This window comes from Ursus arctos, unplaced genomic scaffold, assembly GCF_023065955.2.
Source record: "Ursus arctos isolate Adak ecotype North America unplaced genomic scaffold, UrsArc2.0 scaffold_16, whole genome shotgun sequence".
NCBI lineage: Eukaryota > Metazoa > Chordata > Mammalia > Carnivora > Ursidae > Ursus > Ursus arctos.
The window spans coordinates 58,858,514-58,874,371 of NW_026622830.1; the positions used below are offsets into that span (position 1 = coordinate 58,858,514).

At 42.1% G+C, this 15,858-nt stretch overlaps 1 long non-coding RNA gene across 2 annotated transcripts in view; it reads right to left on the reverse strand.

Annotated features, from left to right (window-relative positions):
* The window catches only part of LOC130543888 (uncharacterized), a 310,572-nt gene that overhangs the window by 111,392 nt on the left and 183,322 nt on the right, over positions 1-15,858 (reverse strand). The gene's annotated exons all lie outside the window — the stretch shown is intronic.

Here is a 15,858-nt window from a genome sequence, read left to right on the forward strand (position 1 = left end):
CTGGCTCAGTCCTTGTGCAAACCCTCCTCCCTTTCTGATGAGGCGCATTTCATGCTTAGCTGAGAGCTGAGAGCCAGGCATACAAAGCCTTGACCCAGCCTTGTCCTCAATCCCACACTGTTTTCCAAAGTGCCTGGATGCTGTATTTTGTCAAATGCTTTTTCTGCATCTATTGAGAGGATCATATGGTTCTTGAATCTTTTCTTGTTGATATGATCTATCACACTGATTTGTGAATGTTGAACCACCCTTGCATCCCAAGGATGAATCCCACTTGGTCGTGATGGATAATCCTTTTAACGTTCTGTTGGATCCTATTAGCTAGGATCTTGTTGAGAATTTTGGCGTCCATGTTCATCAGGGAAATCGGTCTGTAGTTCTCCTTTTTGATGGGGTCTTTGCCTGGTTTGGGGATCAAGGTAATATTGGCCTCACAGAATGAGCTTGGTAGTTTTCCTTCTTTTCTTTCTTTTTTTTTTTTTTGCTGTTTTCATCACATCCCTTTATTTTTTTTAATGTTTTTTTATTATATTATGTTAGTCACCATACAGTGCATCCCTGGTTTTTGATGTAAAGTTTGATGATTCATTAGTTGCAATTAACACCCAGTGCACCATGCAATACGTGCCCTCCTTACTACCCATCACCAGCCTATCCCATTCCCCCACCCCCCTCCCCTCTGAAGCCCTCAGTTTGTTTCTCAGAGTCCATAGTCTCTCATGCTTCATTCCCCCTTCTGATTACTCCCCCTTTCTTTATCCCTTTCTTCTCCTACCGATCTTCCTAGTTCCTATGTTCTATAGATGAGAGAAACCATATGATAATTTGCCTTCTCTGCTTGACTTATTTCACTTAGCATTATCTCCTCCAGTGCCGTCCATGTTGCAGCAAATGTTGAGAACTCGTTCTTTCTGATAGCTGAGTAATATTCCATTGTACATATGGACCACAACTTCTTAATCCAGTCATCTGTTGAAGGGCATCTCAGCTCCTTCCATGATTTAGCTATTGTGGACATTGCTGCTATGAACATTGGGGTAAATATGGCCCTTCTCTTCACTACGTCTGTATCTTTGGGGTAAACACCCAGTAGTGCAATGGCTGGATCATAGGGTAGCTCAATTTTTAACTTTTTAGGGGACCTCCACACTGTTTTCCAAAGTGCCTGTACCAACTTGCATTCCCACCAACCATGTAGGAGGAATCCCCTTTCTCCACATCCTCTCCAGCAATTGTTGTTTCTTGCCTTGTCAATTTTTGCCATTCTAACTGGCATAAGATGGTATCTTAGTGTGGTTTTCATTTGAATTTCCTTGATGGCTAATGATTTTGAACATTTTTCCATGTGTCTGTTAGCCATTTGTATGTCTTCATTGGAAAAACGTCTGTTCATATCTTCTGCCCATTTTATGATTTGTTTATTTGTTTCTCGTATATTGAGTTTGAGAAGTTCTTTATAGATCTCGGATACCAGTCTTTTATCTGTAGTATCATTTGCAGATATCTTCTCCCATTCCGTGGGCTGCCTCTTAGTTTTTTTGACTGTTTCCTTGGCTGTGCAGAAGCTTTTTATCTTGATGAAGTCCCACAAGTTCATTTTTTCTTTTGTTTCCCTTGCCTTTGGAGATGTGTCATGAAAAAGGTTGCTGTCCTAGAGGTTGCTGCCTATGCTCTCCTCTAGGATTCTGATGGATTCCTGTCTCACATCGAGGTCTTTCATCCATTTGGAGTTTATCTTTGTGTATGGTGTGAGAGAGTGGTCAAGTTTCATTCTTTTGCATGTAGCTGTCCAATTTTCCCAGCACCATTTATTGAAGAGACTGTCTTTTTTCCACTGGATGTTCTTTCCTGCTTTGTCAGAAGTTAGTTACCCAAAGAGCGAGGGTCCATTTCTGGGCTCTCTATTCTGTTCCATTGGTCTATGCGTCTGTTTCTGTGCTGGTACCATGCTGTCTTTGTGATCATAGCTTTGTAGTACAGCTTGAAATCCGGCATTGTGATGCCCCCAGCTTTGTTTTTCCTTTTCAACAATTCCTTGGCAATTCGGGGCCTTTTCTGGTTCCACACAAATTTAAGGGCTGTTTCTTCCAGTTCTTTGAAAAATGTCATCGGTATTTTGATCGGGATAGCATTGAAAGTGTAGATTGCTCTGGGTAGCGTGGACATTATAACTATGTTAATTCTTCCCATCCATGAGCATGGAATATTTTTCCATCTTTTTGTGTCTTTTTCAATGTCTTTCAAGAGTGATTTGTAGTTTCTAGAATATAGATACCTTACGTCTCTGGTTAAGTTAATTCCAAGGTAACATATGATTTTTGGTGCTATTGTAAATGGGATGGATTCCCTAATGTCTCTTTCTTCAGTCTCATTGTTCGTATATAGAAATGCAACTGATTTCTGAGCATTGATTTTGTATCCCGCCACATTACTGAATTGTTCTATAACTTCGAGTAGTTTGGAGGTGGAGTCTTTTGGGTTTTCCATATAGAGTATCATGTCATCTGTGAAGAGAGACATTTTGACTTCTTCTTTGCTGATTTGGATACCTTTGATCCCTTTTTGTTGTCTGATTGCTGTTGCAAGGACTTCTATGTTGAATAATAGTGGCGAGAGTGGGCATCCTTGTTGTGTTCCTGATCTTAAGGGAAAGGCTTCCAGCTTTTCCCCATTGAGAATGATATTTGCTGTAGGCTTTTCATAGATGGTTTTTATGAGATTGAGGAATGTACCCTCTATCCCTACACTCTGAAGGGTTTTAATCAGGAAAGGATACTGTATTTTGTCAAATGATTTTCTGCACTATTGAGAGGATCATATGTTTCTTGGCTTTTTTCTTGTTGATATAATCTATCACACTGATAGATTTGCGAATGTTGAACCACCCTTGCATCCCAGAGATGAATCCCACTTGGTCATGATGGATAATCCTTTTAATGTACAGTTGGATTCCTTTAGCAAGGATCTTGTTGAGAATTTTGGTGTCCATATTCATCAGGGAAATTGGTCTGTAGTTCTCCTTTTTGATGGGGTCTTTGCCTTTTTTTGGGATCAAAGTAATACTGGCCTCATAGAATGAGTTTGGTAGCTTTCCTTCTGTTTCTAGTTTTTGAAATAGCTTTAGGAGAATAGGTATTATTTCTTCTTTGAATGTTTGGTAGAATTCGCCAGGGAATCCATCAGGCCCTGGCGTTTTGTTTTTTGTAAGGTTTTTTTTTTTTTAAGATTTTATTTATTTATTTAATAGAGATAGAGACAGCCAGTGAGAGAGGGAACACAAGCAGGGGGAGTGGGAGAGGAAGAAGCAGGCTCATAGCAGAGGAGCCCAATGTGGGGCTCGATCCCATAATGCCGGGATCACGCCCTGAGCAGAAGGCAGACGCTTAACCGCTGTGCCACCCAGGCGCCCCTGTTTTTTGTAAGGTTTTTAATCACTGTTTCAATCTCTTCATAATTAATTAGCCTGTTTAAAAAATCAATTTCTTCCTGTTTAGTCTTGGTAGTTTATAGGTTTCCAGGAAGGCCTCCATCTCTTCCAGATTGCTTAATTTATTGGCATAAAACTGTTGATAAAAGTTTCTAATAATCCTTTCTATTGGTGTTGGTTGTGACCTCTCCCTTTTCATTCATAATTTTATTAATTTGTGTCCTTTCTCTATTCTTTTGGATAAGTCTTGCCAATGGTTTGTCAATTTTATTGATTCTCTCAAAGAACCAGCTTCTAGTTCTGTTGATCTGCTTTACTGTGCTCCTGGTTTCTAATTCATTGATCTCTGCTCTAATCTTGATCCACTGCTTTCTCGTGCGTGGGTTAGGCCTGTTCCTCTGTTGATGTTCCAGCTTCTTGAGGTGAGAATATAAAAACTGCATTTTAGATTTTTCTACTCTTTTGAGTGAGGCTTGGATGGCTATGTATTTTCCCCTTAGGACTGCCTTTGCAGTGTCCCATAGGTTTTGGACCATTGTGTTTTCATTCTCGTTGGTCTCCATAAATTGTTTAAATTGATTTTTGATTTCCTGGTTTATTAAATCATTCTTGCGCAGGATGGTTCTTAGTCTCCAAGTGTTTGAGTTTCTTCCAAATTTTTCCTTGTGGTTGAGTTCCAATTTCAAAGCATTGTGGTCTGAGAATATGCCGGGAATAATTTCCATCTTTTGGTATCGGTTGAGACCTGTTTTGTGACCCAGCACATGATCTATTCTGGAGAATGTTCCACCGGCATGCGAATAAAATGAGTATTCTTTTGTTCTGGGGTGTAGTGTTCTATATATATCTATGAGGTCCAACTCGTCTAGTATGGCATTCAAAGCTCTTGTTTCTTTGTTGCTTTTTTGCTTAGGTGATCTGTCTATTGCTGATAGTGGAGTGTTGAGGTCCCCTACTATTAAAGTATTTTTATCTATATGTCTCTTTATTCTGGTTAAGAGTTGGCTTGTGTATCTTGCTGCTCCCCTGTTGAGGGCATATATATTTATAATCGTCATATCCACTTGTTGGATACATCCCTTAAGAATAATATAGTGCCCTTCTGTATCTATAGCTAAACTATAGCTTTAGTTTAAAAACCAATCTGCCTGATATGAGAATTGCTACCCCAGCTTTCTTTTGAGGTCCATTGGCATGAAAGATGGTATTCCATCCCTTTACGTTCAGTCTGGATGTATCTTTAGGTTCAAAATGAGTCTCTTGTAGACAGCAAATGGATGGGTCATGTCTTTTTATCCAATCTGCAACCCTGTGTCTTCTTATGGGAGCATTTAGGCCATTCACATTGAGAGTGATTATTGAGAGATATGATTTTAATGATGCCATGTTGCCAGTAAAGTCTTTGTTTCTATAGATTGTGACTTTCTGTTCTGTATCACTCTTGGGGCCTTTTTACTTTTATAGAACCCCCCTTAATATCTCCTGTAGGGCTGGTTTCGTGGTTACAAAATTGGTCAGTGACTGGTGATTCTGGAAGGTCTTTATCTCTCCATCAATTCTGAATGACAGCCTTGCTGGATAAGGATCCTTGGTTGCATGTTTTTCTCTGAAAGAGCTTTAAAAATGCCCCCCCCCCACCCTTTCTCTCATTCCAGGTCTGTGTAGACAGGTCTGACGTAATTCTGATGCCTTTGCCTTGGTACGTGAGAAATTTCTTTGCCCTGGCCGCTTTCAATACTGTATCCTTGGATCTAATATTTGCGAATTGCACTATGACGTGATGTGATGTAGGTTTGTCATGGTTGATCTTGGGAGGGGTCCTCTCTGCCTCTTGGACACGAATGTTTGTTTCCCTCGCTAGATTAGGGAAGTTTTCAGCTACAATTTGTTCAAATATCTCTTCTAGACCTCTGTTTTTCTCCAACCCCTCAGGGATGCCGATGATTCTGACATTGGAACGTTTCATTGAGTCAGTAATCTCCCGTAACCTACATTCTTGAGATTGGATTTTTTTGATCCAAGTTTTTGTCTTAGCTTTCTCTTCTACTAACCCATCCTCCAATTCGCAGATTCGTTCTTCTGCCTCATTCACCGTGGCCGTCAGAGCATCTAGTTTTGTCTGCATTTGATTCATAGTGTGTTTAATTTCTGCCAGATTCGCTCATTTCCGCCCTGAGAGATTCTATATTCTCATTAATATTTTTGTTAATACTTTTTTCAAGTCTACACATCATCTTGACCATTGTTACTCTGAATTCCAGTTCTGATAATTTGGTTATATCTATATCTATTAGTTCTGTGGCAGAGGCCACAGACTCATTTTCTTTTCTTTGCTGGGGGGGATTTCTCCTTCTCGTCATTCTGATGAGGAGAGGTTGTGGGGATGTACAGAGCCCAAATTACTGACCGGGACCCAGGCCATTCGCCCTTGTTTTTTAGGGACCTTAGGGATGTGGGCTTCTTGATTTTTCAGCCTGCCTTCTGGGGGAGGGGCCTGCCACGCCGATACTCAGGCAACCCTGTTTGGGTAGAGTCTCCGTGTCCCCTGCGAGGGGGGATGGGGATGGGCACTCTCTGAGCCAGTATTTCCAGGCTTTTGTTCTCTGGCGGCTTTCCCTGGCGGTTTGCTATGCCTCTTCTGAGAGTCAGAGCAGCAGCGGCCAAATCTCAGCCTCTGTCTCAGAACAGAGGGATCACGGACCGTTCTCCACTGATGTTCTGGCCACTTTAACTCTGTTTCTGTTGGTGCTGCTCAACCCTGCAGCGACCCGGGATGTGTGCCCCACACCCGGTGTCCCAGCCCTCACTTCCAGGGCCGGCGCGTCTCTGTCCTTTGTGTTTCTAACGCCGCCAGCCGCCAGCTGCCCCGCGCGCGCTCCCAGAGCTCCCGGTCTCAGCCTGGTTCCAGTGAGCGCACCGGAGTTCCGTTTCAGTCTGGTGGCGCGCGTTCCTGGCTCACGGTCTCAGTCTGCTCTCTCGCGGGTGCCGGTCCGCGAGTCCGCCCGCTCCCCCGTGTAGGTGGCTACTGCTTCCCGGTGCCCGAATGCAGTGGCTCCCTCCCCCTTCCATTTATCTTCCGATATCTGTGCGGGTTTCATACCTCATACCTTCGTACCTCAATACTCAGCGCTGGAGATGTTCATTTGTAGAGATCCAGATGTATCTTCCTGTGTCTCAGGCTGATTCCGTGGATGTTCAGGATGGTATACCTATGCAGCTTGACTCAGGGGACCGGCTGAAAAAGGGGGCCCCTACTCCTCCGCCATCTTAACTCCTACAGTCGCTTTTTGAATCCTCTGGAATAATAGAGAGGAATGATTGGATAAGTGTTAGTGTAGACAATTCAACTTCTACTTTTGTCATATATTTAAAAATAATCGACCAATCAAGTAATTGCTCAGTCCCTGAGATTACAACAGATGTAGCATACCTAAAAATAGGACACAAAAACAGGGCCATTCTTCGTAGCATGATGCTTTTCCCCTCATAACTCAAAACTTAAAACAGAACTAGTGAGCTAGTTTACTAATCACTGTTACAAACTATTTTTCTGAAGAGTGAGATCTTGTTAATTTAGGGGCAGTTCTTATCCCCTGATCCCCAACCCTAGCCATGAAGATAGGGTAACAGTGATGTCAAAGAATGAAAATGATTGACCCAATAAGTGGCCCCTGCTTTATGGGCTTTATGGAAACATAGCCAGGGGCTTTGGACATAACAGTTCAGGAATGGATGGCAGAATTCCACCATGGATCTCCTCAGGTTCTTTTCCTATGTCCTGCATACATTTTTGGGGAGGATGTTTGTGGCTTCTACCAGATTCTTAAATGGGTCCATGATAAGAATTGGGTTAAAAGTCCCTGCAATGGAATGTCCCAGTTTTGCTCATATGGTATACAGCATTTGACTAAGATTGGGGCACCCTGGTCTAGCGTCTTGCCATGCCAGCCTCAAGACATGAGATAAGAGATGCAGTTGTTCACCCACTACAAGCCATCAGAGGTGGCTTAGGGACTGGATGGGAGAAGGAATTCAAGGCAACTGGAACAGTTCTGAAATGTATATACCACGCAGTCATGTTTTCCAAGCTGTTCTCAACTTGACTGTTGAAATTGCGGCAGAATGCACAGTAGCAACAAACAGAGTTTTAGCATCATGTCAAAGACTGTTAGTGATTGTAAGAAGTAGCATAGGTGGCTTGGACGAGGCCAACAGAAGTAAGATGAGAAAAGTGGCCAGATCCTGGATGTGTTTTGGAAGGCAAAGCCAAAGTTTGCTCATGAATTGGTGAAGGGTGTGACAGAAGATCGGGTTTGAACATGACCAACCAACAGGATGGAGTTGCCATCAACTCCATGGGGAAATGTATGAGTGGAGCACGGGTTTGATGTGTTAACTTTGAGATGCCTATTAGGCATCTGAGCAGAGAAATAGGGTAGGCAGTTCATGGAAGAGGTCCAGTCTAGACATATACATTTGAGTCGTTAAATATAGGTGATAAGTACACCCACGAGACTCTCTGATACCACTAAAAAAGAGAAGTAAATAAAAGAAAAGTCCGAGGACAAAGCTCTGGGGACTCCAGGTTCAAGGAGTGGAGAAGGTGAAGAGAAATCAGTAAAGCAGAGTAAGAGGCAGCTACTACTGAGACAGGAGAAAAGCCCAGAAGGATGTAGTACCTGGAAGCCAAGTCTGGCCAAGATGGGCCCAGCACTATTTCCTTTACAATGTGATCTTAACACGGCACCACGACAGGTGGGGTCTGTGACTATGGCCAAAGTGAAAGGTTAGATGGTGAAAGGAAAGGCAGTACAGCTTTTGCCTGGCCTTCTCGCTCTTTGGCAATGCGTACCTTGTGAGACCTGAGGATTTAAGACACGTGGCTACTCTGATGCGGATGCTGCCATGCTAGGGAGACCACAGACAGAGACAGAGACAGAGACCAGTGCCAGAGGAGTCCAAGTTTTCCAGCATCTAGGTGTGTGAGTCTTCTTAGCACAGGCATCAGGCCTGTGAGTAAATGAACCTCAGAGGCTTCCAGCCCCTGGCCCTTGAGTCTCCCCAGCTGACACGGAGCGAGATAGAAATGAGCTGTCCCCTCCAAGCCCTGTCCAGTTTGCAGATTTATGAGCAAAATAATGTGTTCATTGTTGTAAGTGATTAAAGTTTGAGATAATTTGTTACTCTGTCCTAGTAACGGGAACGCGGAGGGAGGGCAGAGTTTCAAAGAGAAGCGAGTTCCTACTTGGGTCAAAAGCTGCTGTAGGTAAAATAAGATGATGGCCCGAAACGGACCACTGGAAAACAATGTAAAAGGCACTGGAAACACTGAAAAGGGGCAAGGGCAGAGCTGAAATGAAGTGGGTTAAAGAAAGAACGGGAATCGAATTGTAACGTGAGCCAGTCACAATAACTCTTTCAAGGAGTTCTGGAAAAAGTGTGTTTCAGTCATGAGGCTCTAGCTGGAGAGGAAAGCAGTGTCAGGAGACAGGCTCTGGGAGATGCAACAGTATGTGTGTTGATGGGAATGATCCAGTAAAGAGGGGGAAATGGATGACATAGAAGAGAAAAGAGAAAATTGCTGGAGCCACTTCCCCGAGAGGTGAGAGGGCCTGGGGTCTGTGACTCTGTGACATAGGTGGAAGGAATGGCTTTAGCTGGGGCATGGACGGTTTACTCATAGTAATGGAAGGGAAGGCAGAGTCTACGGGCACAGATGCAGGTAAGCAGGTAGACACAGTGGTGGGAAGACGCGTACTTCTTGTTTGCTTGCTTGCTTCCATTTTCTTAGTGGGAGAGTAAGCGGCCTGAGGCAAGAGGCTGGCCTTCTGAGTGGCATGAGCCGCTCCCTGGAGGTTCATAATTGTGACTTTAAAGGTAGACCAATTAGTGTGGTTATGCCATTGTCCAGCCACAATCAGTGACCTGGGTGCAAGCACAAAGCAGATGGAACACTGGACCTAACTGGAGTTATGGTGTTGCCAAGAGAAACCCTGTAAGGGAGAGGGCAAGGGAGTTGAGGGTCTATGGAAACAGTCAGCGATGATATTCACCAAGGGCTCCAAACACCAGATCTGGAGAAACCTCACGGAGAGATCCATCGTGTCCTGAAACCTTGGTTTTAAGTCCTAAGTGAATTATGCTGTGTGCTTTTTTAAAGATTCATGGTTATTTTGATTGGAAACCAGTTCTTAATTGAGTTCTCTTTAGAAGAGGGGTGCAGCAACCAGAGTTGACCCATGGGTGTAGAAACTAACACTGGTAGTTTCAGTCTACCTCGTGTGACTGGTACGTGTATCCTTCCCCACGGAGGTATTTCCTGCAGCCCATGGAAGATTTCGTCAAACACAGCCTGTGTTGGAATTATATCATGAGCCCACTTGTTTCAAGTTTCTATCACAGCCAATTAATTATAATGAGAACCAGGGGGTTCTCTATTTCAAGCCCTGATGAGACACTGGCCGATGGCATCACACCACAGTTACAAGAGGATGTTCGTAAGCGGAAGTTTTGACAGAGGAGTGTGACAAGGCTCTCATGTGTGTTTTGCGCTCTATTGTACTTGCAAGATTATTTCCTATTGTTGGTTGTCCTGTAATTCCGGTTGAGCGATAGTTCTGGCACTGGTCATGTGTTTCTCTCCAGAGGAGGTGGTTTGGGTGGGGAAGAAGAGGATAGCTGAGAGGTTATTTCTGATGCGTTTAAAAAGGGCAGCTTAGCCTGAAGGTAATTATCTTCTCTTTGGGAGAGGGAGGGAGAAGGAGAGAGAGAGAGAGAGAGAGGGAAAGAGATAAATTCTATGATTTAGGACATGAGCATATTAAAGTAATCTGAATAAAATTAGGTCGTTCAAAACCAAAATAAGGTTGTAGAGAAGGAAGAATTGCTTTTTCTTTTTTCTTTTTTTCTTTTTTATAATTTTTTTATTGTTATGTTAGTCACTATACAGTATATCCTTAGTTTTTGATGCAATGTTCCATGATTGAGAAGGAAGAATTTTGTCAATCTATTGCTCGATTTCACCCCATGATTCCTCCCCCACCTCCACTGGGACTTTGGGGCCTCCCCGTACTTTATAAATATGGACCCAAGGCACAGGAGAAAGAATATTAAGTTTTATCTCAGTTCCATATACTACTGAGTAGCCTTGAGCCAAATAAAGCTCTCTGAGCCTCAGCTTTGTCCTCCATCAACTGGAGAAGCTGATGTTTACAGCACAGCGTGGTTTGTGAGGCTTAAATGAGACAAAGTATAAAAAGCATCTGGTCCCTCACAGTTGGCACATCTTGTTGCCTTTTCTTCCTCAGCCTGTCCTTTCATTCTTCCCACCGTATCATCCTTAGCTTTGTACACAGTCCTTGGAATGTCTTCCCCATTGCAGCTAACTTGATTCCTTTCATCCGTTCATCCTGCCTTCTTTGCTTCCCGTAGGTCTCCAAATTCCAGTTCGTCAATGAAGCCTTTACAGTTTTTCAGAAGACATCGTTCACATATCGAGTTTCCTCTGAAATCATCCGTAAATTTTAATGACTCACATTACTATATGCTTATCATATCAACCACACATTTATTTACTCATCCAAACATTTGATTTGCATGCTGGCTCAATGTTTCTCTTCTTGTTTATGCCTCCCCATGTTGGAATCCTACCTGAAATATTGTATTTTATACTTCTTCACACTTTGTTTCCAACTTGGTTTACCATACACTATCCCAGTGGAGCTTTATAATACCCGCTGAGGTAAGCAGGACGAACACCACCATTTTCTACTTCTATAAATGTGAAAGCAGACTCAATGGAATAGGTGGCTTGCCTACCTGGTTTTCAGAAGCCTGTCGTAGGCCATCCTGACCGATAGCAAACTCATAACTTTCACAAACCACCTCCTACTTTGTCCAATCTCTCCTATGCTGTACGTGACCCTAATTCCATCAATGGAATTCTCCTGCTGCAGAAACCCAGGAATGTGGGTCTCTGTGTACTGTAGTTGATTTTTCCAGGTTACACGAGGGCCTTGATATCACATAAATCTCCATTTTCCTTTGATCTGAGACGTCCTTAAGTGCTGAGGAACCACAGATACTGGTTTTAATTTTCCAGCCGTTTAGGGCCATCAGGAGCAATACCTTAATCCTTACAGTGAGAAGAGGAGATCCCCAGCAGAGCATTAGTTTTTGGCTCAAAGAATTGACAAGTATTTGGGCTATTTCTTTGACCAAACAAGTTCAGCTATCCTTAATAATCCTTCATATGTTCAAAAGTATGCTGATTTGGGGGCACCTGGGTGGCTTAGTCAGTTAAGTGGCCGACTCTTCATTTTGGCTCAGGTCATGATCTCAGGGTCCTGGGATGGAGCTGTGTGTTGGGCTCCACACTCAGCAGGGAGTCTGCTGGAGATGTCTCTCTATCTCTCTGCCCGTGCCCCCACCTGCACTCTCTCTCTCTCAAATTTAAACTTAAAAAAAGTATTCTGATTTTTATTGTAGCAGAACCTACTTATCCCTTATCTCATGAACAGTTGAATGTTTTTAGATTAAGTTGAGCATTGTTCTTTGTGTCTCAATCCTTATCCTGCCCAGTCACCGTTTGAAAGTAAAATACATTAACATTTAGGTTATCTGGAAACTAAGAGCTGGCAGGTCTAAACATATAGAAAGATTCTAATATGGAAGTTAAAAAGGCAAACACATTGTCTCTGATAGCAGTGACTGAATTTAGGAGCAAAAGGTGGTCAAAATTAGATGGAGAAGATCTACCAGGCATTTCTCCTTTGTGTCTAGTAGCAATGCCAATTGAGGAGGCGATGAAGGGGATTACAGTGTTTTTTGGGGGGATAAATTATGGTTTCATAAACAATGAATAAGCTGTTTAAGAAGACAGAGATGTCTGTCTATATTTTAGGAAGATTTCTGAGGAAAGAAGGGGTAGAATTTTAAAATTTGGATGCGTAACACATTAGTTAAATTGAAAACATTGTACGAAACTACATTTCCTAGTAATGCTGACCGAGATATTAATGAAGAAATGAAATGAATGAGTTTGTTTATTCAACAAATAATGTGAATTCTGACCCCAGCCCTGTGCTGGTCATAAGCCCAACAACGATGAATCGTAGAACTGTTTGATAAGTATTTAACATCAATGATGGTAGGAGTTGCAGTTCTCACATGGCCCTTGAAAGACTAATTTTCAGTAAAATAGAAAAGAATGGGAAATACAATACTATGGTCATCACAATTTAGCTGTATCAATTGTTCAATAAATATGTGTTGGTTTGAATTTATGTAAATAATGTACAAAAACAAAAAACATTCTAAAATTCTACTACAGACAACACCAGGAATTGATAAGTGTCTCTCTTTATTCTTTGGGACCTCTTGGTCTCTCATTTCCCTCACTCTGTCGTGGTTTCTTGGGCTCTGTCTTCCTCAACACCTGAATTCAATTTGCTGTCATCAAGAAAACATGATGCTTTTCTCGTAAGTGATGTATGGAGGAAATTATAAAGCTCTAAAGTCCTGTACTCTTCCCTGGTTAGAATCTTGAAACACATAACCAGTTCAGATCAGGTTCCCCATTTGTTACTGAGAAAGGGTCTGAGCCACTTGAGGGCTCTTACATTCTTTTCTTTTTTAAAAAAGTCCACCCAGGGGCACCTGAGTAGCTCAGTTGGTAAGTGTCTGCCTTCAGCTCAGGTCCTGATCCCAGGGTCCTTGGATGGAGCCCCCCATGGAGACCCAAAGGGGCTCCCTGCTCAGCAGGGAGTCTGCTTCTCCTTCTCCCTTTGTCCCACCCCCTCCCCCTCTCCCTTTACCCTCCCCTTCTACCTCCTCCCTCACTCTGTTCTCTCTCTCTCTTTCAAATAAATAAATAAACTCTTAAAAAAGATAAATCATCAAATAGCCAAAGAAAGCTATGTTTTCTACTTGAAACCCTCACTTAGGACATCGAAAGCATTCTTTTGAATATCATTATGGATTCCTGAATTTTTATTTATTCAAAGTGTTATAATCAATATCAGTCCTTCTGATCTTGCTAGACGATCACACCGGGTTGTCTCCAGCATCCGTTGGTATTCATTTTCTAGGGCTGGTGCAACAAATTACCACACACTAGGTGGCTTAAAATAACAGAAATTTATTTTCTCAGTTCTTCAGTTCAGAAGTCCAAAATCAAGGTGTTGATAGGGTCAGGCTCCCTCTGGAAAACCTCCAGAGAGAATCCTTCCTTGTTTCTTCTAGCTTCTGGTGGCTCCAGGGATCACTTGGCTTATGCCTACATGACTCCAATCTCTGCCTCCATTTTTACATGGTCTTCTCTGTGTCTTCTACTCTTCTGTGTCTTATAAAGACACTCATTAGATTTAGGCGCCACCCAGATAATCTAAGATGATTTACCTTGAGATCCTTAATTATATCTGCAAATATCCTTTTTCTAAAACATAGTCACAATCACATGTTCTTTGGAATAGGATATGGATATATCTACTCAACCCAATATATTGGCTATTATAAAGAGTGGTGGAAGGGATAACCTTCAACATGTGGTTTTATATTCGTGGGGGGCATGTCTTCAGAGTTGATTCTTAGAAGTAGGATTTCTGTGTCAAAGGGCAAACAATATGTCCTTTAGCCAAATTCTCTCCCATAGGAGTTGTGCTATTTTACACTTCCACCAGCTATGGTTTTCTACAGCTTTGCTACCAGAGTGTGTCGTCAGACTCTCTGGGGTTTGTTTTGTTTTGCTTTGCTTTATTTTACTAATCCAAATGGTAATTCGGGGTACTTTTTAATTTGCATCACAAGTTTTTAACTCTTGATTTCATTATCTTTATTTATTGATGCAAGTGGGACATTTATTCAAAAGCATGTAAGTGTCTGCAAGATGCTTGGCACTCTGAACCTCCACGGGGAAAGCATTAATTACAAAGATGATAATGTCCTCAAGGAGTTCACAGTCCAATAGGAATGATTTTTGAGAGTAACAAAAAATGACAAGTATTTTTATTTATTTTTGTTTCATGTGGAATATTACACATGGGTGAAAAAGCACCAAAGTAATAATTTATGTTTCTTGTTTTTTTGGAGACGTCCTGGATTTCTACATTTTAAAAAAAAGATTGATTGATTGATTGATTGATTGATTTGATAGAGAGAGAGAGAGCACAAGCAGGGGGAAGGCAGAGGCAGAGGGAGAAGCAGGCTCTCTGCTGAGCAAGGACCCCGGGATCATGACCTGAACCAAAGTCAGACATTTAACTGACTGAGCCACCCAGGCACCCCGGAGTTCTACATTTTCATCTGTAAGTAAAAGCTAGGTGTAATGGATGAGATTACTTTAATGCACGGATACCTGTTTCTAATACTACCAAGTTTTGACAGTGTCACATATTTACTGTATGTTCTCCTTTATCTCTTCATTTATTTAGTTGTTCTGCCCCTCAACTAGATTGAAAGCCTTGGAGGACAGGAGACTGCATCTTATACAACTTTTTATCTCCAAGTTTTAGATTCATGCCTTGCACATAGCAGGTCCTCAATAAATGTTCGATGACAGTAACAGGTTGCTGTATGATAGACAATTTGAATTCCTAAGGCAAGTGCATCCTATTTTTTTCAATCAAAGGTACCTTCTAAGGGGATGGGGCAGTGAATACTGTGATGTACTATGTGCAACCAGGTACAGGCTAAGTACTGTGACAAAGGCACTCAAAATGCCTTAAAAGAAAAGGCTAGTTCTCTCTTGCAACAGTCTTGGAGGGTTTGTGGCCCTTTTTGAGATGTCATCTGGGGACCCAGGCTGGCATCATCTGGAGTATGGGGCTTCCATATCTGTATCTGAGATTCATCCATGTTATTGGGTTTATTAGTAGTCCATTCCTTTTAATAGCTGAATAATATTCCTTTGCATGAATACATCCCAGTTCTATCAATGCTATTTTGATAACTCTAAAAATAGAGAGGCTCTAACAACTAGAAGATATGTTTTTGCTTGCCTGGATGAGATAAATAGGACTATTTTAGCTTTTACTCCATTTTATTTAACAAACTTTAAGTGAGTGCTTCTAGAGGCCATATATTATGCTAGTTATGAGAATAAAAAGCTATGTAAATCTCTGGCTTTCCCCCTAAGTTACAGGTTCCCCGGAATGAGAGAAAGTGTTGTCCCAATTGGATGGAAAGCAAATGATTTTAAACAGCCAGCTTAAGTACTTGCTCTAATGCCCTCAAAATTTGGAGCATCAAAGGATCCAGATGCCAGTAAATAATCCTACAGATCTCTTGTAAGGAATCTCCAGGCCATTTTCCATCTCAAAGCTTTGCTCCAGGTTACAGGCACCTAGCTTTAAAAAGGATACCAGTCTGAGAGTCAGGTCCCTCAGGTTCTGGTTCTAGCTACTGGATTGCTATGCGGCCTTGCACAACACAGA